The following is a 24,424-nucleotide window of genomic DNA, read 5'->3' as shown; positions in this document are numbered from 1 at the left end:
TATGTATGAAGCGAGAGTTAATTCACTTATATTATATATGAGTATAATAATTTCACCACGGTCGTAATCAAAACTGTGATTCAATATATTGACTTTCACAACGGTTCACAATAACAACTGTAGTGATAAGTATTTTAATTTTAATTCTTATATTATAATTATAAGAATAACAATCATTGGAATGAAAAAGTAGAAAATTGTTGGAGCTGAGATTCGAACTCTGTCACTCCACATATGCATAATCATGGTTTATTAGTTTGACCATAGTGCAATGTGCTTTCATAAATATAAATAAACAAAGTGCATCCAAAATAACAGTCAAACTGTTGTAGTTTACTGTGATAAAAAGGTCTATTTTGTAGTAGTGGAGAAGGAAATGAGTGTTACTACTTGATACTCAAAGTGCATTGCTAGAAATTCATAAGGAGATGAGTAATTAACGTAAATTATTGACAAAATAATTCGAAAAAGGCCAACATGATAAACCAACTAACACCACAAGTTCAAGCTCTTTGATGTAATTTTTGTGGTGATAGTCATGTGAATAAAGAATGTGTTCATGAAGCTAGATTGGAAAAGGAGTCGAATTACATGTGTAATTTCTAAAGAAGAAATATGTACTCCAACGTGTATAATTTGAAGTGGAAATACCATCCTAACTCCAGGTGGAACAACAACCAATGTCAAGCTTCAAATCAAAGAGCACAATGGGATCACCAAACTCATAATCAACTACCAAGAAAGTTGTATGCCTTAGAAGAAACTCTCGCTAAGATTAAGAAGATGACTCAAATAATAAATTAAAGCGATAAATATAAATCAAGATACATATTATAAAAATAATGAAGTCTCCATTAGAAACTTGGAAACTCAAATTGAGCAATGTTAAGACATATGATCGTTCAATCTAGTGGAGAAATATTTGGAAACACTTCGATAATCTAAAAAATGAAAGTTGTAAAGTGATCGAGTTGAGAAAAATGAGATTCCTTACAAAGGTAAATCCTAGATGAAGTATGAGAAAAAAATCATGAAAGACCAAATGAAAAGAGAATTGAGGGAGTAGTTAAAAATGAGGGAGAATTTAAAAAAGAAATGAATAAAAAATGTGATAAAAGTGAGGATAAGGAAAAAAAGTGGGGAGAAAATTTTGACTATGGAAGAAAAAAAATAAAGTAAAAAAGTTGCAGAATATGCTAAGTTATAATATACTTATTTGAAGAAGAAAAATGAAAAATATGGGTGATTTAAGAAGTTGAGTGGGATTTTTATAAAGTCGCAAGTCAAAATTACTTTTGTCAAAACATTTGAACAAATGTCTATTTATGCTAAGTTTATGAATGATTTGTTAATGAGAAAGAGAAAATTGAATGACGATGAGATTGTGGCTCTCTCAAGATAATGTAGTTCAATCCTTATAAGAAAGCTTACACCCAAATAAATGATCATGGTATATTTACAATTCCATGCATAATAGGGAAGTTAAGTGAATTATTGAACATGTGACTCCATACACAAGAGGAAGGGTGAATTGCGGATGTTTAAAAAATGTTGGTTAAAATAAAAAATATTTGATAGAATCAAAGTTTTAAAACATTTGTAAAACAAATAAGTAGGCAATGGAATAAATAAATAAATAGATGGAAAAACAGAGGAAATAAAATAAATAAAAAGTAAAATAAATAAGGGAAAGAGAAAGACACCAGAGATTTATATAGGTTCAGTCTAACCACTTGGCCTACTCATATCCCTAAGAATTCTTGAGAGTTTCCACTATCTTGAGAATTTTCAATAGGATATACCCACAAACCTCCTTTTACAAGGATTTGAAGTTTTTAAATGGGTAACTTCTAACTAAACAACGAACAAAGTTTTGATTTGACATCCAATAAATCGATATGGAGTTTTATATTGGCTATCCTCCGAACCAAACTGGGTTTTTACATGGATTGGCCTCCAAACCGAGATGAGATTTTATACAAACTAATCTCAAACCAAACTGAAATTTTACACAAGTTAATATAGAACCAATATGAGATTTTACACAGGATAATCTCGAACCAGCAAAGCTTTTACAACGGGCTGAGATCAGGAACCATTATGGAGATTTTGATGGTTGATCTTCACGAACCAAAAGAGAGCTTTTGCAATAGACATAACTCAATAAACAAAGACTTTATAAGACAATTCCCAAACCAAACAAAAGCTTTTACTAGTTTAGGTCGCAACCAAACAAATTCTTATAGAAGAAAAATTTACTCAATAGTTAATACACTCTTGATAAATTACAATAATACCCTCACTCAGAAGAATAATCCTCACTAACCACAAGAACACTCTCAGAGCACTAATGAAAAAATATAAGTGAGAAAATGAGAGATTTTTAAAAAAGGATGAGAGAGTGAGAAATCAGGACCAAATATTATTTTCTAAGTGTTTTAAAATGATGGACAGGCTCTTTATTTATATGTTAAGGCGTGTTTAAAATTGGAAACATTCCATGTAAAATTGAAGTCTCATAATTTATTAGGATAATCGATTATTTGACCCCAAAAAGGAATGTTTTAATTTCTAAATTTTTCCAATCATTAAGAGACTCTTTCTCAAAGATTTTTAGTGTGTGTGATTTTGCCTTAGTAATTCCAGAAATTCACATATGCCTTTACAAGGCACTAGCCACTCATATAGACATGACCCGACAAACTTTTATACTTCCTTTCTTTCACAACTCTGAAGCTTCAAGTCATGACATCATTATATTTGACTTTAGAATCAAACAATAACTTTGATTCTTCTAGTTTGATGAAGCTTGATATGTGTTCAAGTTTATTACTGTCATTAGAGAGTTGAGAGACCGAACCACCAGAGAATCTTGAAACAAAAATATTCACTTAAACATCGTTGGGTATCAGGTGTTTACTTCAAGGAGATGAATTAATCTTCAAGAGCGTCTTCAAAAAGATAGCTTGATAAAACATCTTGAGCATCTTCGACCACTTGAGTTATCTTCAAAAGATAAGTACTTCACTAGATATCGTTAGATATCAGGTCTTGTCATCATCAAAACTAAAGAGTTGATTAAAAAAATTCTATCAACAAACTCCACCACTTTAGATCATATTGACAGTACCTGCAAGCACATAGATCCATATTCTCCCACTTTTTACGATGATAACACATTTCAGAGGAAGGTGGTGAAAGATAAAACAAAAGAATAAAATCAGGAGTGGTTAAACTCCCACTCACATGAGTAAAGAGTATAATATAATCCCTTTGACAATATACCTACCCCTTTTCTCCAGCATCAAAAAGGCATGAAAAAGACGCGGTAAAAAGCGCAAGCACATATACCATGTGAATAATTAAGTAAAAGGAATGAATTACATGATAAAGAGATGGAAAAAATATAGTCTAGAGTGACGCACAAATAAGCAGGACATAAGACCATACTTCTCCCACTAATGGCAATGTCTTATTCTTTCTTGTTAAGATTTCTTCCCATAGATAATCATTTCCTCTTGGGAGATCTTTGGATAACCTCTTTTCACCCTCCTTGGTATTTTGGGTCATGGATTGATATCGGACCTTGGCATATTGCTTTTGGCTTGATCAAGAAACACTTTAAACTCAACCGAAAGGTTAGTAAAAGTAATTTTAAATGTCTGGACATTTAATAAACCACTTTCTAGAAGGATAAGTAGAGTTTTCTGATTGTTCAACCTCTTTTAAGTGTACTACCTCAAACCTCAAGATAACTTGAGAAATCCCCCCTCAAGAGGGTCCGATGATAAATTGTCAAAAGTCAATTTCCACGAATCTCTTGATACGAGAATCGACTAAACATCATCTAAAGTGATATGATCACTAACGATCCTTAGGTGCTAAAATCAACATGACCATCAAGACTGTTGAGCACCACCATTAATACGAACAAACAGCTAGGTCGAAAACAACTTGCTGAACACCACCATTTATGCTAACAAACATCTGTTGAGCTTAATCAATTGTGCCAAAAACATAGTTAAGCAGCACCATCAATGATTTAACGATAAAATGCTAACGAACAACTATTGAGTACTATGATTGACACGTCGTAAGCATGCGACAATATCAAAGTAATAAAATAAGTATCCTTCATAGAGTTCAATTCGAGTACCGAGTTCTACTATATCTATGTTTATCTAAGACGATCAGTTGGAGTTATTTTGAGAATAATTTTGATTGGTTTTTATTAAAATGTACCTTACAAAGAAAGACTTAGAACTATGAATTTTAATTATATTACAAACCAAATAAATCAATTCTCTCAACTCTATTTTGGAAAATTAAGTTTAAAAAAAAATAATAGAAAAATATAGGTTGTATCTTCTTTCGAAGCATACTACCATATCTTTTAAAATACTTTATTTGGCTCTATTGTGGCTCCAAATTTTCATAGTTTGTCCCTTTTACCTGAAATCTAGAGAAAACACAAACATGGAAGTAAAAAAACATACAAAAACAAGGTTTAACTACTTAAAAATTTAGAATAAAACAAGGTAAAGAATGTCACTTGATCAAATCCCCCACTTGAATCATTTATTGTCCTCAAACAATTTGACTAAAATAAGAAAAACTAGGACTAAGCATATTTCTTTCGAGAAAATTTGAAGAGATACATGTATGATATTTGCTTTTAATCCATGTTGTGTCTTAGCCTTGGTTTAGATCATTCGATACATAACTTAGGTCAAAGTTCTTAAAAAAGCCGACTAAAGCCTCCCTCAAAGATAAAAATATTGCCACAGTTTTGACTATAAGTCTATGTACCCACCACCATCTTTCCTTTAAAACACAAATGTGACCATTTTTAAGGTATTTTTAAATCCTTTCTTTGTTCATACTTTATGATTTTTATAGTTGAGCAAGATATCCACTTTTACTTTGGATTCATATAAATTTTGGGAAAGGCAACGAGTTAAGGTTTTTCCAACTTACTTTAATTAAAAGATCATTTATTCATACTTTTTTTCTTTTTCTAGGCATTGATATTAACTCTCCTCCGAAATGAATAATTGGGTGAGGGTTATCCAACTTAGTAAGAGCAATTTTCTTTTAATGCCTTTAATTATTTATTTTCTTCTAATTCAGCTCCATCAACACAAAATATACATGTATCACATTATGCCATACCATCAAATTATGAATTTTAGGAAAATGACGATAAAGTAACTAAGACTACAAGTCAAAATGGGCTAAATCAAAATCTAATGGTGAGGCTCTAGGGGTTAGGATAAGAACAATAACTAATTTTTTCTCAAATTTGTTAAACCTATACCTTACGTCTCACGGAATAACTGCTTTCTCAAACAATGCATCAAATCATTTTTTTTTTCAATTTTCATCAGTGTGGGTAGATTTTCACAGCAACAACACACACAAACACATAAAAATAAACAAACAAAACAAAAAATAAATAAATCCTCCGTACTTGAACTAAACAATGTCCTCAACGTTAATAGTAAAAGAAAATGGAGAGAGAAAGCTCACAATATTTTATGGCCGAGGCAACGAAAAATAGCTTGACTTTGTTGATTCGCTTATATGTTTTACCCCACTCATGTTTAGAATATGTTGATGCATATCATCTAGTAGGAGGTGGTGGTGAATGAAATATTTTTATGAAACTTTATTTTTATTCTTACAAAAATAAACACACAAACAAAATTAAGCCAGATTTCTTCGCTACCTGCTCCATTAATCTTTAAAGTGTCGCAAAATTTGACGAATAAGGAAATATGCATGTTTGGGTCTTCAGTCGACGACCCTGAAAATTGGCTTTGTTGTACCATGACAACAATGAGGGTTTTAGTTCAAAATTATTAGCATTCACATTATGACACATTATGCTCGAATGAGGTTCCTCATTAGTGGGGGTATCATATTTCAAAGGGTGAGAAGTGTTTTCAGCTTTCGATATTGACCTTTGTTGTAGTCGCCGTATTTCATGGATATAACACTCGATTTTTTTATCGGATCAGCGAGGTTCCCTGAACTGCGGGTTCTTCTCATATAATTAAAAAAAGAAAGTTTATGGAAAAATAGGAAAAATATCTTAGTCTAGACAACGAAATAACAATATTGAAATTGATAACCGGTAACAACGTCAAAAATTTGATATGCCGCAAGTGTACGACAATATCAAAGTTATAAAATAAGTATCGTCCACTGAGACCAATTCAAGTATCGATTTATACTATATATATGTTTATCTAAAATGATTAATTGGAGTTGTTTTAAGAACAAATAAAATGTATTTTATAAAGAAAGAGTTAGAACTATGAATTTTATCTATAGTAAAGACCAAATAAATCAATTCTCTCAACTTTGTTTTGACAAATTAAATTTTTAAAGAAATAATAGAAAAGTATAGGTTGTATCTTCTTTTGAAGCATACAACTGTATCCTTTAATAATTTCTATTTGCATTTATATGCACTTTCTCAAATAGGTCGTCAATATATTCGTCTGGTTTCTTAAGTTTGGATATCAACCTTCACCTTTCAGTTCTTCGATTGATATCTCAAATTGTCTTTACTTTTATAGATACATTTGTTAAACGCATAAAAAGTCATATTGTAAAACGAAATTCGATAAACATAGTTATGAGTCAATTTATTTTCTCATGCAAGTTCTGAATTCAACTAATAATGAGATTCATTAATTTGTAGATATAAATACAAATTACTCGTAATTGTGAAAAAGATATTCATCATCCTTCTTAGCTTGATTTTAATGAAGACAAAATGCTATCTTAGAAGAGAGATCAAAGAATAAAAATATTGGAATCAAAGTATCAAGTTTGCATAAGTTTTGGATTTCAATAAAATTGGATCATAGACCAAGGTATAATGTGAAATTTAGTTGTTATAAAGTTGTGCTCAAGAATTAATCATAAACTTTTAAGCATGCATAAATTTCAAAATTGCATTTTTAAGTTAGATTTTTTTTCTAAGTATGAGACAAGTTAATCAATTAACCTATATATGTTAATAAATTAACCTTTAGATTAATCAATTAACCATACATGGTCAATGGATTAACCATGTTCCTTTTTCAAGTGAAATTGCATTTTTTTTCATAAGGATAATCGATGATCCTATTTGATCAATCAATTAACCATTACAATTTTTCATTAAGTAAATCAATTACCCTCCTTGGTCAATCGATTAACCAAGTATATTTTCACATAATTTTTGAACATTATGAAATTGGTAATCGATTAACCCATATTAGTCAATCGATTAACCTCTGAATAAAGTTGAAAAATCTTGAACCAATGCAACACCTCTTCATCTCTAATGATAACAAAACCTTTTCATAACATTGAAAATGATCATGAGTATTTTCCAACTATTGTTTCTAATTTTCTAAGAGACACTTGTGTTGGTGTAAGCCCTAGAGGCCAATACTTTTGGTACTTGTATCGAATTATTTATTAATAATAAAAGGCATTTTCTTTATTATGGTTGATTAATAAAGTCCCTAGAATAGATAGTCCGTTTAATGTATTAAGTGTGACTTAATCATGAGAACACATTAAACATAAGGACACTATTCTTAAAATATCCGTAGTCGAGCTTTAATGTGAAGTGGGATAACATTAAAGCATTAAGACTATTATGTTTGTAGACTGATGATCACATCTCATGGATCATGGATAAAGAGTTATCAAGTCTTAAACATAGGTATGAATATTAGGAGTAATATTTATATCGGATTGACCCGCTATGAGAATACTATATAGAAAGTTATGCAAAGTGTCATAAGTTATTCTCATGGTGATAATAGTGTATACCACTCTTCGACCTGAAACCACTATGGATCCTAGATGTAGAGTTGAGTGCTTTATTACTGATCCAACGTTATCCGTAACTGGATGACCATAAAGACAGTTGATGGGTACTCCACGAAGCATGCTGAGGGACATGAGTGTCCTAGATGGAATTTGCCAATCCTGCGTAACAGGATAAATGTCTATGGGCCCAATATTGAACTGGACAAGGGTGACACGGTCTATACCTTGTGTTCAATATAGACATAAGGGCAAAGGGGTAATTATACACATAATTATTATCACAGGAGGTTTTGTCAGATCACATGACATTTTCGTGACTTGGGTAGCAGTGATGTGTTGCTAGATACCGCTCACTGTTTATTATGTTAAATGCATGATTTAATATAATTGCCAACGCCGCGAAAACCTATAGGGTCACACACAAAGGACGGATTGATGAGAGATAGAATAATTAAGGAACATCGTAAGGTACGGTGTACTTAAGAAGAATACGAAATATGGTAAAGTACCAAATACTTAAGTGATTTTGGCATATTCTGAGATATGGGCCAAAATGCACTTAAGTGGGCTTTTTGGCTTGAAGCCCACACAAGTGGTTCTATAAATAGAACCCCTTGGGTAGAAGCATTTACACTCCAGACAACACAACTGAAGAGTTGGAATTTCGTATCTCTCTCTCTCTCACTCAAAGCCTTCACTCACAAACAGCTAGCACTGCGATTGAAGGAATCCGTTCGTGTGGACTGAGTAGAGACGTTGTCATCGTTCAACGTTCGTGATCGCCCCGTGGATCTGTATCAAAGGTTGATCATTGTCAGAAATCTGCACCAAAGGTTTGAATCTCCACAAGAGGTAACGATTCTATCACTGATCATGCTCATTCGTAAGGATCACTAAAGGAGAAATTTTTATATTCCGCTGCGCCTTGGATGGCAATTCTCCTTCAACTTGGTTCATTATAAATAGAAGGATTTTTCAAATTCAAAATCACCTCTTTCATGAACAATTTACTTCTATTTTCAAGTGTTAGTAAAATATTGACAAATAAACTTTTTCTTGCATAATTTTTATTCATATGTGAAAAGGTTTAGTGAAAATATGTTAACACTTAAATGTTTATATCATCTTGATTTCTTTATTGAAGGAGAAGATTGAATTGTCAATATATCAGAAAAACAACAAAACTCTCAATTTTATCAAGTATGTCTGTACTAAAATTTATCAGTTTTTTGTATTTTATTCACCAAGTGTGTGGTAATTTTTGTTTCTAAGAACTGGTTTTTATTTTTATAGGTGTTTGAAAATAGGAAGGGTTATATTTCTATTTATTGGGAAAATCCTTTGAATCGGGGTGATTCAAAGTCCACCATAGTTGTTGGTGTTGTTGGAAATCAAAGAAGTGATTTGCTTTTTTGTTGTTGTTAGAATATTCTAGGAGAAATCTTGGTGTGAGGCTTGTACAAATATCTAACAATAGTGAAAATCTCTTATGGGGTGTGAAAGAACTAGATGTACTATTGGTTGATACGGGAAACTAGTATATATTTTGTGTTATTTATTTTTTTGCATTTAAATTTTGCACTTTACTTCATAAGTTCATCAACATTTTTCTGGAAAAATAAGAACATAAGAACTAGTACTTAAAAACTCTAAAAATCTGGAAAATCTAATTCATCCCCCTCTTAGATTGCACTTTATACTAACAATAATGCCTACTTTCGTTAGTGCATTACCGTATTCTAAACTAATGAGTTACTTGCTTTCACAATGTATCTCGTTCGTTTAGAATCCTGTAGACATAATAATTTTTTCTTTAAAATGGTAAAACTTCTTTCAATTGATATGAGACACTTTCGCCGCCTCATATACAATTGTTAAAAAAAATTATATTGGGAATCAATTATACCCTTTCAGTATATAATTAATGTCTAACATGTTCATACTTTCATAGGTAACCTAATCATTTAAAAATAGAAATCGAAACTAACGTGTATTTTAGACAATCCTCATGTCCTAAGTCCTAAAGTTACTACTTAAGAATGGCAAAGGTAAAAACGCACATATTAAACGTTCTCTAAAAAATGACAATTGCAATGGTTTTTATTTAAAAACGGAGTTCAACCGTTGTTGTTTGAGATCAATCTCTAAAGAAAAATACAACAACAGTTCTAAACAAGGTGTTGTCATTGGATAAAAAACAGTTCCTAAAGATTAAAGCAACACCTCGGTTTGACACAATTTGAAAACCGTAATCGTAAGTAAATGCAACGTTTTTTTTTTTAATTTTGCAACAGTTTTTTTGCTTTGGGTATAGTTAAAATGTTGTAGTGAATAAAAGACCAATATACTACTTTAGTTACTTTATAGTTTTTACATAAACATCCAAAATATATATATAATTATTTATTGACCCAAATAAAAAAATTATTTTTATAAGAAATAATAAATTATTAATAATAAAAATCAAAAGTAAGGGATAAAATTAAAAATATTAAATATATTTTACAAAATTTAACACTAAAATACAAAGGTCTTACAAAGAAGAATAAGGAAGTTGAATAACTAACTAACGACGGAGGTGCAACCTTATGACGACAATAACTTACAAATACGCTGAACAAATTAAATATCATTTTTGTAAAAAGAACTTAAGTAGGCTCTTATTGCTTTGTATTAATTTAATACCATGTAGATTAGCTACTAAAGCATTATATTTTAATAAATTGAGAGTCGTGATAGTAGAAAGGAAAGTGAAAAAAAAATTAGAATGTGCGGTATTGAGTTTCTAACTCAATAACCATGTATGGTTTGTTAACAACCAACATATTCAATAAAGTTGAGCCATCAAACTTAACTAAGAACAATGATTGTGGGCAATGCCACACATAATATCATTATCTAACTAGCCAAGACTGCTCATATGTGAACCTAATATACATAGGCTTTTTCTTTTAGAGCAACACCTTTGTGAAAGACATACCATATATTCACCAAAAACCTTAAGGTAATAGATGGGTGGATTCTCTCACTTATAAATGCTCAAATCTCCATATTTCCAACCAATGTGAGACTATTATCCACACTACTCACACTTGATACATTCTGAATACTCCCCCTCAAGTGTGAGTCCATAATGCTCCCCCTCAAGTGGAAGATCTTCTCACTTCCACAAACTCATGACACACTACTCACACCTGATACATTATCAATACTCCCCCTCAAGTGTGAGTCCACAATGTTCCCCCTCAAGTGGAAAATCTTCTTACTCACCACACTTGTGACACTCTTCAACAGAATGTTTCTTTACTCACCACACTCGTGACACACTACTCACACCTAATACATTCTCAATACTCCCCCTCAAGTGTGAGTCCACAATGTTCCCCCTCAAGTGGAAAATCTTCTTACTCACCACACTTGTGACGCCGTTGACTTTCGATACAAGTAATGCAGTCTCTTTCTCGAACCAAAGGCTCATGATACCATTTGTTGGAGGAATTTTTTATTAGGGAGCATTGAACATTGTGGGACTTCTTCTTTTAGAGCAACACCTTTGTGAGAGACACACCACATATTTACCCAAAACCTTAAGGTAATAGGTGAGTGGATTCTCTCACTTATAAATGCTCAAGTCTCCATATTTTCAACCAATGTGGGACTATTATTCATACTACTCACACTTGATACATTCTCAATATATATATATATATATATATATATATATATATATATATATATATATATATATATATATATATATATATATTTCATTAATAAAATTTAATTATAATTAGTGATAAATATTGGGGTCTATTACTTGAATGTAAATATTGTGATAAATGGAAATATATTTGTTACTTGACCTATTACTTGAATAGTAGGTCACACATAATCAATCATAACTATTGAATTTATTTATTATTAAGTTATTGGTAATTTTAGTAGTTTACCATGATGAAGAAATAAGTTTAGTTCACCATGTTATCCTTCACCTTAAAAACATTATTGAGTTCTTGTGTGATAGTTTAATTTGTGTTTAAATGTGTGGTAATTGATATTATTGGTGTTCAAAATCAAACAAACTCAATAGAAAACTGTAAATTAAACCAAATCAAATCGAAAAATGCAAAAAACTGCATTTGACTCAGATGTGTTCGGGCCATATTTTAACAAAATTGTGCGATTTGGTTATGCTTGCAGTTTATATTTTGCAAATCAAACCAAACCGAATCAAACCGCATTATGTTATAACTAAATTTCTATTAACTCACATTGAACAAAAACTTAAATCTATTATGCCTTAACTTTACCATTACGGACAATTTTCTCCTCATCACACTAAGGGTTTCAGTTTGAGCCTTCTCAAATATCTCATAGAAGTATCACGCCTTCTTTGTCAGATACATCTTGCCTCTTCTTCTCTAATATCTACTATCTTATATTCTTTCTTTCCACCTTCTCATATTTATGTTACTCTTCTATCTTTCAATTTCATTTTTATCGCACCTCTTCTTCTATAATCTCTCATTTCTTATGTTCTTTCTTTTTCTTCACTAATCTCTCATATCCTCTATTTTTTATATTTCATTATAATATTTTTGATATTGTTTTTTGTTTACTATTCTACTTTTGTCTAATATAATTTTTATATATTAAATGGGAAGTTGTTGTCAAAATATGATGAATTTTGTTGTTATTTGATAATGTATGAATGACTAAATACAAAGTTATGTTGTCATCTATATGTGTATGTATGACTCAATATTTTTTTTGTAAAAAACCACACCAACTGAACCAAATCAAACTGCATTTATTTGGTTCGGTTTTATTTATAAAAGTCAATCGAACCAAACTAAACCGCATATTTTTTCTCTTGCGGTTCGGATAGTTTTTAGCGTAAAAACTGCACAAACTGCACCACAAACATCCTAATTGATATATTGTTTATATGTGAGTTGTGTTGAGTATTATTTATATGAATTGTTGATTACTAATGTGTTACAATATTTTATTATGCAATATTGAGATGTGTTTGATTAATTTTTTCTATCTAGAAACATTATTAAGATCTTGTTTGATTTAAATTATGTTGAATGTGTAGTAATAGATGTCATTGTGAAAACTTGTGTTATAGTCATGTGTTAATTGTTGTAATTATATAACTATTATAATATTTGATAATTAACAAGTTGATCATATGCGATGAATGACTTGATGTGATAATTTATAGTAATATTATATTAGTGATGATATTGCGCTTATGACTAACTTTCAATGAATATTTGGTGTGTTGGATTAAGATGAATTGATTTAAGTATTTATGTATATCTATGCTAAGTGATGTGTGACAATACAATGTATATAAAAATCATGTGAAAATGATGAATTTGATGTGGTGATTTGAGATGATATTTGATTTGAAGAATTTTTATTGGTAAATATAATTATTTGTCAAAATATTGTGATTGTAATTGGAATCTTATTATTATTATTATTATTATTATTATTATTATTATTATTATTATTATTATTATTATTTTATTTTTTTCCTTGATGGATTTAGATGAATTGATATACATAATTCTGACGTATATGTATTAATTGATGTTTGAATGTGTAAAATACATTTTGATGAATAAGAAGATATGAAATTGAAATGTAATTTTTTTATGATTCCTCGTAGTTGATGAGATAAAAGATGGTTTTGACTCGTGCTAAAGATGATACTCCTAAGGAGTAACCTATGCCAATAACGGGAGGGACTAGATGTTAGGCTTTTGACATAGAAGTTATTTGTCGTCATATAGGTAGACAAGCCTAATAGATGTCAGAGAAGTAATTGACTTATAGAGTTGGTATGGTTCACTATCAATTAGAGCAAATTGTCGAGATGAATATGGTGTTGTATCACTAGAGATAAGTGACCATATGATGCAGTACCGCTTGAGATAAACACACCCAAAATTGAATCATAAAGTGTAATACATTATCACTTGAGAGAATTATTACACAAGTACAATATCAATTGAGAGAAGCACAACTGTATTTGGGTTATGAGTGTAGTGCAATAACGTAGAGAGAAGTACTATATAGTGCAATATCATAGAGATAAGTGTGATCTTTTACAAAGTAGAACGATACCAAATAAACTTAAGATGTTTAAAGTATATGAGTATGCATAACATTAAGTAAATTGTTGATTGAATAACTCTGACGAGTGGAATGTATATATGTTCTATCATAACAATTTGTGCTCAAGTTAATTTTTTATATGAGATCATTTATATTGTAATGTTGAGAATTATGTTAATGTCTGATATTGATATTATTATATTATATTATTACATGTTTTTGAAACTCATCCCTTCATGTGTGTTTGTCTTGCTTGACCATGTGTTTATAAAATCACAGTAAATACATGTTAATGAGTCTTGAAGTTTATGTTTTGGAGAAGTTCACTCATTTAAAAAAAAAGAAAATAATATTAATCAGTCACATTTTATTGTTATAACAATGACTCGATTTCATAATATTTAATTGTAACGTGTAAGTGAAAATGCGGTACCTATAACCTGTTGTGCAAAATATTTTCTTAATTATTTTAATTTTTATTATTCTCTCTGTTGAAAAATATATGTCACAAAGTATTTTCTTCTAAAATACTTTAATTTTAGAGTAAGTATTAATTTGGGGTTTAGTATCTCATAACCCTTAGTGGTAAGGTTATTATTTGTGTACTTTTATTAGTACAATAACAAATGAGGGATCGTAGGTTCTGACACGGTTGGTAAGTATCTCAATTCAATGATTGATTATGTTTTATTAGTTTAAGGTTCGAAACGTAATTTGGTAACTATTATTCAGTTATGTCACAAAGGTAATAAAGTAACATTTGATTCATCTGTATGCATGATTGTAAAAGCTAAAAGCAATCAATTTTTTTACTATTTTAAGAGTGGGAATACCTACATTGTTAACTTACTAAATTGCATTCAAATGATGTTCGTCTGTTGAGTAAAAAAGATAAATCATAGATATGACATAAGAGAATATCACATATCCACATGAAACATTTGAAGAAATTGGTCCACGAGGAATTAGTAATCGGTCTTCAAAACTTATGTTATGAAAAGAATCAATTATGTGATGTGTTCCGAAAAGGTAAACAAGTAAAAGCCTCCTTTAAATTAAAAATTTTCATTTATATTAATAGGAATTTATAAATTTTGTACATGGATCTTTTTGCCCTTGTTATGGTGGACGATTAATCTCGCTATATCTTGACAATTTTCTTGTCTCATGAAAAGGACATGTTTTTTCCTTTCAAAAATTAGCTAAAGTTATTTAAAACGAAAAGGCTTGAGCATTGCATCTATTCAAAGTAATCATAAAGGTGAATTTCAAAATGTGGAATTCGAAATTTTTTGTATTGAGAATGGCATAAAGCATGTTTTTTTTGCTCCGGGTACTCCCCAACAAAATGAGATAGTGGAACTTAAAAAGAAATCTCTTGAATAGTTAGTGAAGACAATGCTCAATATAACCGACCTTCCTAAATATTTTTGGGCAAACGCAATAGCATTGCTTGCTTTGTAATAAGTTGTGCCTTGATAAAGTCAATTCTAAAGTTAAATCCCAATGAAATATATAAAGGAATGAAGGAGAATATTTCTCTCCTCCGTATCTTTTGATGCAAGTGTTTTGTCCTTAATAATAGAAAGGATAATCTTAGTAAATTCAACACTAGCACTGATGAAAGTCTCAGTAGAGGTATATGTTTTTAGTGTGCATGTGTTACGGAGAAAACTCTCGTAAGAGACAAATACCCAAATGAAGATATAAATCAAACCAAAGACAAAGACAAAAATCAAAACAAAGACAAAAAGAAATGACCAAGTTGAAGAAACAAATAATCATCAAGATCTACCTAAGGAATATATAACAATAAGAGATCCTTCAATCCATAATATAATATAGGGCATATCTAAGGGGGGTAACCACTCGAGACTCCCGTAACAAAGTATGTAATTATATGACATTTTTTTCAAATTAAGCCAAAAGACTTCTTTCTATGAAAAAATAGTTAAATTAATTTGAGTGAAACAATATTTGGGAACATATTCCCATATCTATGACTAATATAATGATTAGAACTAAATGGGTCTTTTGCAATAAACATGATGAAAATGGAATGGTTTTAAGAAATAAAGCAAGACTTGTTACAAAAGGATACAACCAATAACAAGACATTGATTTTTATGAGACATGTGCCAATGTAGCTAGATTAAAATCCATAAAAATGTTTTTAGTTTTTTTCATGCACCATTAATTTCAAACTTTTCCAAATGGATGTAAAGAGCAAGTTTTTAAATGGTTGCATTCAAGAGAAAGTGTATGTTAAGAAACCTGATAAAAGTTATTTACGGTTTAAAATAAGCCATTTGCACTTGGTATGCCCGTTTAAGCAAGTTTATGATTTAAAACAACTCTCAAAGAGGAAAGGTTGGTATTGTATTGTTCATTAAAACATATGAGCATGACATTTCAATTGTGAAAATTTATGTTAATGACATCATAGTCGGTGATACTAACGAGTCTATATATAAGGATTTCTCTAATATGATACAAAATAAATCTGAAATGTCTATGATGGTTGAGCTAAGATACTTTCTTGGATTTCAAATTCATCAATAAAAAGAATGAACATTCAAAAATCTAGCTAAAAATATTGCAAAGAGATACTAAAAAGATTCATAATGGAAAAAGAAAAACTCATTTCAACTTTCACGAGCACTGTGTAATTTAGATAAAGATGAGGGAGGAAAACTAGTAGAGGAAAAAATGTGTCATTTATGTATATCGTCTCAATATCATGTTTTTTCCCTGTATGTGTGCATGATTTCAAGCAAACCCCAAAGAATCACACATTATTGCGATCAAATGCATTTTGAGGTATCTTACTATTACATCAGATATGGATTTAAGGTGCCATAAAGGGACTTATTATGCTTTAGTTAAGTAATCTTATTCCCATTTAGTTCGTTGTAAATTAGATATGTGTCATTTGATTGATAACTTGTTTGTCTCTGGGTATAACAAGAAACAAGCAAGTGTCGTGTTATCCAAGTTATCTAGAATATGTATTTGTGTGTAGTTCTATTGCACATGTAATTTGGATGAAACAATAGTTAATTAATTATGGAATTAATCTCGAATTGTATCGATTAAATACGACAACACTAGTGACATAAACCTTACGAAGAAATCCAGTATTTCACTCTCATACAAAACACTTTGAGATTAGGCATCATTTCATTAGAGATCATTTTGAAAAGGGAGATTGCATAGTTGAGTTTTTGTCTTCATCTAATCAACTGAAATGCATTTTTACTCAACCTCTTCTTAAAGAAAACTTATTTTTTTATAAGAACTGAGTTAAGACTTCTAAAAAAATCACGCATTGCTGAATTTCTATATGTTATTTCTCAATGCAAAATATGTGTTGTTTATTTTTGTTCTCTCCTTATTTTTCTGCGATTTTTCATAATATCAAAGGGGGATAAGTACACTCTTATGGGGACTAGAATACACTCTTTTTATTTCGAGAGGGATTTAACCACTCAAATCCTTTTCATCTTAATATTTCTATTATATCATATTCTTGAGAGATACATTATCGTCATCAAAAAATATGAGAATTTGATTCTATATGTTATGCAAATAATTGTGCTTTTTATGATAACAAAGAGAATAAAGATGAATTATCATAAGCATCAACAACATCCACAACACTCAAACTAGATGTGATTCGAGCATCTCTATGTGACTCTATCATATTTATTTATTTTCATATGCATTTTGTTTCATTTATTTTATTTTATTTCAATTATTATTTTGATGTTTTTTTTTTTTAATTTTAGAACTTGTTTGTTTGGCAATTTAGCGAGGGTTACTCCTAACGCCATTTATTTGTATTGTCTATTTGTTAATGAATTTTCTTGTTTCTTGAGTATTTTTGGTTGCATTGCATTCTCTCTTTAGTTATTCATAAGCAAAAAATCTAAATATGAAATATATCATACACATACGTATGAATGCTCAGTTGTATATGGAAATTCAACTAGACTAATGAATAGATAAAGAAGAATAATGAATTCCATATGATGACTTATTCAATTTTTTAGATATATAAGTTGATGATATTTGAGTCAAATACTTATGTTTTAATATTTTTTTCCTTATATAAGAGAATATCCATAACCCGTGTATATTTTCTAGAACTGTTTAATCCATTTTTTTTTGACCAAAGTCATATTACATGTCCATAGTCTAAATACTTATTATTATCCACCTCTCTTTGAAGTTTTGCGATATTTAAAAAAATCTAATTTGGACACAAATTCTAGATTTCTAGTTGTCCATGTGATATCTACCTATTAAATTTGAGAGTGGTGGTATTTAAAATAGAGATATTTGAATAAAATTATTGAAAAACAAAAGAAAAAAAATTGCCTATTGAAATATGAAAGAAAAAAAAAATAAGAAAAAAATAGTACCTATTGAAATATGAAAGAAAAAAAAAGAAAGATTTTTTTTTTAAAATAGATATTTTTGTGAATAAAAATAAATAAAGTCTTTAAAAGTTAATACCATCCCCTAAATCTTATCTTGTGGTAAATATCTAGTTTCATTCTTTTACTATTATATTTTTAGATATTAAATTTTAAAAAAAATCACTTAAATTTAAAACTATTTCGAATATCTTTTTATAAAATTATTTTTAAAAAATACATCTTTTAAAACAAATTATGATTTTAATTATATTAATATATATTTATGTTATTTGATGTTAAAATTAATCTTTTTGATTTATAAAAAAAATTGGAAAACATTTTTATTTTTATTTTAATATAAATATAAATATATATTCTTTTAAAAATAAGACAAATGAGTTTATAATATCATAATCATATTTTAATTGGGTTAAATGAAGGAGTTGAGATTCTATATTAGGAGATAAAGTTGATTGTTTTAATTTAAACATGTTGCTCATACTATGTGTTATTGTATCATAAGGATGATAATTAATGAACGAAAAGTATATTGCTTTCTTTGTAAAAAAAAAACTGGAAAACGACTCTGCTGGGGATCGAACCCAGAATCTCTGGTTCCGTAGACCAGCGCCTTATCCATTGGGCCACAGAGTCCTTGTGTCATTAAATATTTTATTTTAGAAATTTATAAATAATTAAATTAAGGGAGAACAGTTTTTTTTTTTAAATCTATCATAAATATGAATTTGTCCGCTTTTTGTTTTATATTAGTAGTATGTTAACGTGTGTATATAAAGGAAGACTTCCACAAATATATAAATTATTGACATATACCACATTCTACAAGTTAAAAACTTAACCAATAAAATATTTAAAAAATGTACTCAAATATTTTTAAAAAAGATATAATATTATTGTCATTCTTATTTTTTAATAGGAAGTTCAAACGTATAATTAGTAGTAATTTTTATTTTCCAACAACGTATTTTATTGAAATAAATTGTATGAGTTATTTAAAGAATTCAATTGATATACACTGACGGTGTAAATTTTTTTTACACTGTCAGTTAATCACAACCACTAATTTATTTAAAAGATTTGACTTTCATTTTAAACATTTAAAAAGTAATACAGACGGATGATTGTGATGCATTGACAATGTAAAACTTTTTATACTGACAGTGCATAACAATTAATCTCTTATTTAAATATCTCTATGTTATTTACTATTTTATGATGTGTATTGGCTTGGGAGAAATGTTTTTAGAAAGAGGAGGGAGACTCTCTAGCACGCGTGTTCCTTCAATATGAAGATTTTTAAAGCCCTATTTCTTATCCTTCTTACCTAAGGCACCTTTAAAGGTCATTGTTATGATCCTTTGGTCATGTTTGTCCTAACTATTATGAAAGAGTCTTTGATCATCGAAAAACCTCAACTAATTATCGCAAAAAAATCGCTCAAGCGTTGAGCAATGTTTCTAACATATAGATGAGTCAACTCCCACAATCTTTTGTTGAATAATACATGATTGCCATTACAATCCCTAAGGATGAGTATTTTGTAGGTATCGAATCTTACAAGAACAACTTACATGGCTATATACTTAAGCCCAAAGGTACTACAATGCTCAAGATAGATGCCTTGCACGCTAAGCTTTCTTCTTTATGGAAGTATATCGGCAAGTGGACAATTACTTCCTTATGTAAAGGCTAATATGAGTTCTCTTTTTATTATTTGAAGCTATGTAGAGTTTGAGAACTTTAGGGTCTTGGAATTTAGCATCAGGATTGCTAAAGCTCTTTGCTTGGACTATAGACTTTAACTCAAGTTTGTAACAACAATCAACTTCTCATGTTTAAATCAGAACATCTAGGTTGACTTAAGAGTATTATAGGCCTAAGATTTTATTTCCATTTGATGGAAGCATTGGAACCTAATTTGCACTAATGCTTATATCAATAGGTCAATATTTGGTAGAGATTTTGGTCAATTTGTTACAAGATGCTTGTGGAGAGAATTGGGTTTGTCTTTTTTTTTTATATATATACTACGAAAACCTACCTGCATACTGTTACTTTTGCAAGTGCGTTGGGTATGAGGTGTCTGCTTACAAGAGATGTAAAGGTCACTAGGCTTAATGAGAGATGTCAAGGAAAAAATCTTCACAAGTTAACCAAAGAAGTTATGGCCTCTCATACAAGTGATACAAGCAAGTTGGTAGATGTTGACAACTCAGTTCACTCAGATGATGATCAAATATTTGTAGATTTTGAATTTGTTAAAGAAACTCAACTAGAAGATTTAGGCACAAATGATATTGAAGATTTAGAGGTTTCAAATGTCAACCAACCCATTCACCAATTCAGACACCTAAAATTTTCTCCACGAGTTGGAGTCTAATATGGTTGAGCAAGTTGAGCAAATTGATGATGACTTTGCAGGATCTTGACTAGACTTTGATGAATAACCTTTTCAATTGGTGACTTCCAAAAAAGAGATGAAAAATCATTTTCATCAAAATAAATACCATGTGATTATGTTCACGGTTGGTACATCCAACACTTGCTCGTGAAGAACACTTGTTAGAATGTCATGGGTCTGGCTAACTCCCCTACTAGGTTGGCCATAAAGAAATTAATTATTTCTAATAAACATGACTTTTGCTTCATAATTGAGGCATGGATGGACTCACATTCCTTCTCAAAGGATTGGTTGGCAAGGCTCGATCTTAAGATTTTTGTAGTCAACTCCAAACCTAAATTACTACCTAATCTTTGGTGTCTTTGTCTCACTCAGTTAATTCTAATAATTGTTTCCATTAATGATCAACAAGTCTCATTCACTATTGTTGAAGATGGTAAGACTTTTAGCATTTATGCAGTTTATGCCTTCATCCTTTAACTTGGAGATTCATTGGGGACTTTAACATTATTGTTGAAGCCAATATGCTCTAAGGTTTTCGTTATCAGGACATCATATGGAAACCACAAAATTACCTTTCTATGATATTCCGTGATATGACAGATTATCATACTCGCGTAATTTGTTTTAGCTTGGTTTTCCATCACATAAGTTAAAGAAAAATCATTCTTAGATATTTGTCCAATATATGCTTCATTAGGATGATGATATGTGTTTCCACATAATGAATGAGATGAATGTATGGGCGCATAAAGCTAGCATTGAAAGGAGTAAGAATTCCATTATTTACATTAAATGGGCAGGAGCGAGAAACATTACCAAAAAAATACTAATCACATGTTTCTAATTCTTCTGGATTGTACCAAGAGTCGGTGCATGGAAGATCACATATTTTGTTGAATTCTTCCAGAGTCAAGGAGATCAGATGCTTTTGAACCTCTAAATTGATTATCCCATATTTGTAGTAGAGATTGGATTAGAACATATTTACTAAACTTGGAAACATATCTCCTAATGAACTGCAGATAAAGTCATTCAACTCGGATTGAACAAAAACATTGAAAAATTGACAATCTTCAAAGAACCCAAGATCCAAAGAGTAGGCTTGGAGAAGATTCTTGGCATAAAAACATTTGCTAAAATTGTTATCTTATTCTTGTGTTGAAAAAATATTTAAGAAATATGTCGAAACAATAGAGCTTCTAGAGTTTCTTACTCTTTTTTTGTTTCATTTAGTGATGATGAACAATAACACTCAAGAACTCACAAAAACACTTACAAGAATGCAAGAACAAAAACAATGTTAGAGATAATAAAAATGAAGAGAAAATATGAGATGAGATGAATAGAAATGAGGGGAAAATACCTTTTTTATAGCCTCGCCTTAATCAATTGGATGAGATTTAATCAATTAAGACAGTACATGTAATTGATTATGATGGTTTATTGATGGTGACGGCAGTCCAAAAGTCATCTAATCGATTAAGTATTTAGATTTAATCGATTAGATGGCCAAAAATTAGAATTTTGAACGTGCCTAATTAATTAGCCTATTAAGGTTAATAGATTATAAGAATCTTTTTAGCTTCCTTGGTCCATTTGGGGCTTGGATGACTTTGGGAACTTCTTCTTTATGCACTCCCTTTATTTTGTCTTGACACCCCTTGCTTAAATTCATATTTTCTCAAACCAAAATATTAGTTCATATAAAACAAATTTACTGAGCACGTAAATAATCACTTGCTAGAGGATTAATCTGAGATTTCTTATCTTTATTCTATATCAAGTGATTTACCTTAAATTCTCAAGAAACTTTGAGAACTCCCCCATTGAAGACAACAACATCACACCGTTGATTTTTCATCTCTCTGAACATCGCTTGATATGAGAGTTGGTTTACATATCTTCAATGGTGATAAAGTAGTATCACAAAACTTTCTAAAGAGTTCCATAGCCATAGATATCCTCAAAATTATCCTTGGGTGAACTTTTAAACTTGCTTTGCACATATATTCTTAATTTGCAATTAAGCCCTCAAAGTTGCAAACCATACCTTCAAGATAAGTTAGGTTTTCATCTTCGGTACCCCAATTGTTTTAGGTCCATGGGTATTAGTGTTTCTAAAAGGCCTTGGAGTATTTCCCTTTTGACTATCTTAAATCATACAATTTAGAATAATTACAAGCTTATACATGATCAATCTTATTACAATGCTTGCATTTAAACATAGGGCGATTAGATTTCTTCCTACTATAGAAAATACTAATTAAAGGTTTATTATGTTTATACCCTAATCCATTCTTATTATAGGACGTCGTTTGGTTCAATGGAACTAAGTTTATGTTCTTTTTACCCTTAGTGAATTTTATTAGGGTTTCATGCAATTTATCTACTTCATTTTTTAACTAAACACATGTTTCACATTTAACTTATTCTAATGATTAATTTCTAATATCAACTAATTCTTTCCCCAAGAATTTTATTACTATTTTCCAGAGAATCAATATAATATTTAAACTTCACGACACTTATTTATAAATTTTCATTCTCTTTACTGAGCTTGACACTTAACATAAACATTTGCTTATAAGTTAGAGTTGTTACCTCAATATTATCATCTTCTTTTATGGCTATGAGGCAAACATGTTCTTCTTTGTCCCTTTTAGAGGATACTTCATGAGAATCTTAAGACGAGTTATCTAATATACCTTTGAATACATATCTGCATTAATCTATACATGAGTCTCTTTAGGTCTCTCCCATTTATTACTCTTATTTTGGAGATATTTGATATGGTGAATATCCAAAGAATTTTCTAAATGTTGATTCTTCAAAGGTTATTTCAGATGTTGGTTCTTCATAGGATTGTTCATTTCTTGTGATATTTATTTCAAACAAAACATTCGGTGTTGATTTTTTTTATCACTTCTTTGAGTAGTCTTTTTGACGACGATGAAGACTCTTTAAAGAGAGAATAGGAAATGGAGTAATTGAAAGAAATAAAATCAAAGAGATGAAGATATGGAAATACAGCAAAAATAAATAAAGAGCTAAAAATTCAAGAGATAAGGGAATAAAGAAATAAACCAATGATTTATACAAGTTCAACCTAATCACACAGTCAACTCATATTCCCAAGAATTTGTTCTTGAGAGTCTACACTATACGAGATGTGAGCTTTTCATAGGTTATGCGAATGAACCTTTTTACAACAAAATAGCAGATTTTACACTAGATAATCTCCAAACCAAACGAGAAATTTTATATTGGGCTAAGCTTAGAATCAAACATAGATTTTATATTACGTTGAGCTCAAGAATCAAACAAAGTTATTGACATCTAAACATAATAACCAAACGATAGCTTTTAATAGGTTGAGCTAAAGAATCACATATGTATTTACCTAGTTAATCTCAAGAACCAAACAGAGTTTTTCATTGGTTTATCTGAAGAACAAAACATAGACTTCTTTTGAAAATATTACTCAAGATACACGACCCTCTTTATTAAATTATAGTATTATTACAACACCAATATTACAAGAAAACATCACATATATTTTTCACTCTGAAAGCACTAAGGCAACTTTGTGGGAAAAAAGAAAGATAATGAA

At 30.0% G+C, this 24,424-nt stretch overlaps 1 non-coding gene across 1 annotated transcript; it reads right to left on the bottom strand.

Moving 5' to 3' along the window:
* Window positions 1–18,970: 18,970 nt before the first annotated feature.
* TRNAR-ACG (transfer RNA arginine (anticodon ACG)) lies at window positions 18,971–19,043 on the bottom strand. The gene has a single exon. It is a non-coding gene; the product is annotated as a tRNA-Arg (tRNA).
* Between the last annotated feature and the right edge of the window lie 5,381 nt (window positions 19,044–24,424).

This window comes from Lathyrus oleraceus, chromosome 6 (assembly GCF_024323335.1).
Source record: "Lathyrus oleraceus cultivar Zhongwan6 chromosome 6, CAAS_Psat_ZW6_1.0, whole genome shotgun sequence".
In the NCBI taxonomy this organism is placed as follows: Eukaryota; Viridiplantae; Streptophyta; class Magnoliopsida; order Fabales; family Fabaceae; genus Lathyrus; species Lathyrus oleraceus.
Note: the sequence above shows the minus strand (reverse complement) of the source record. Positions and strands in the feature narration are given on the sequence as shown.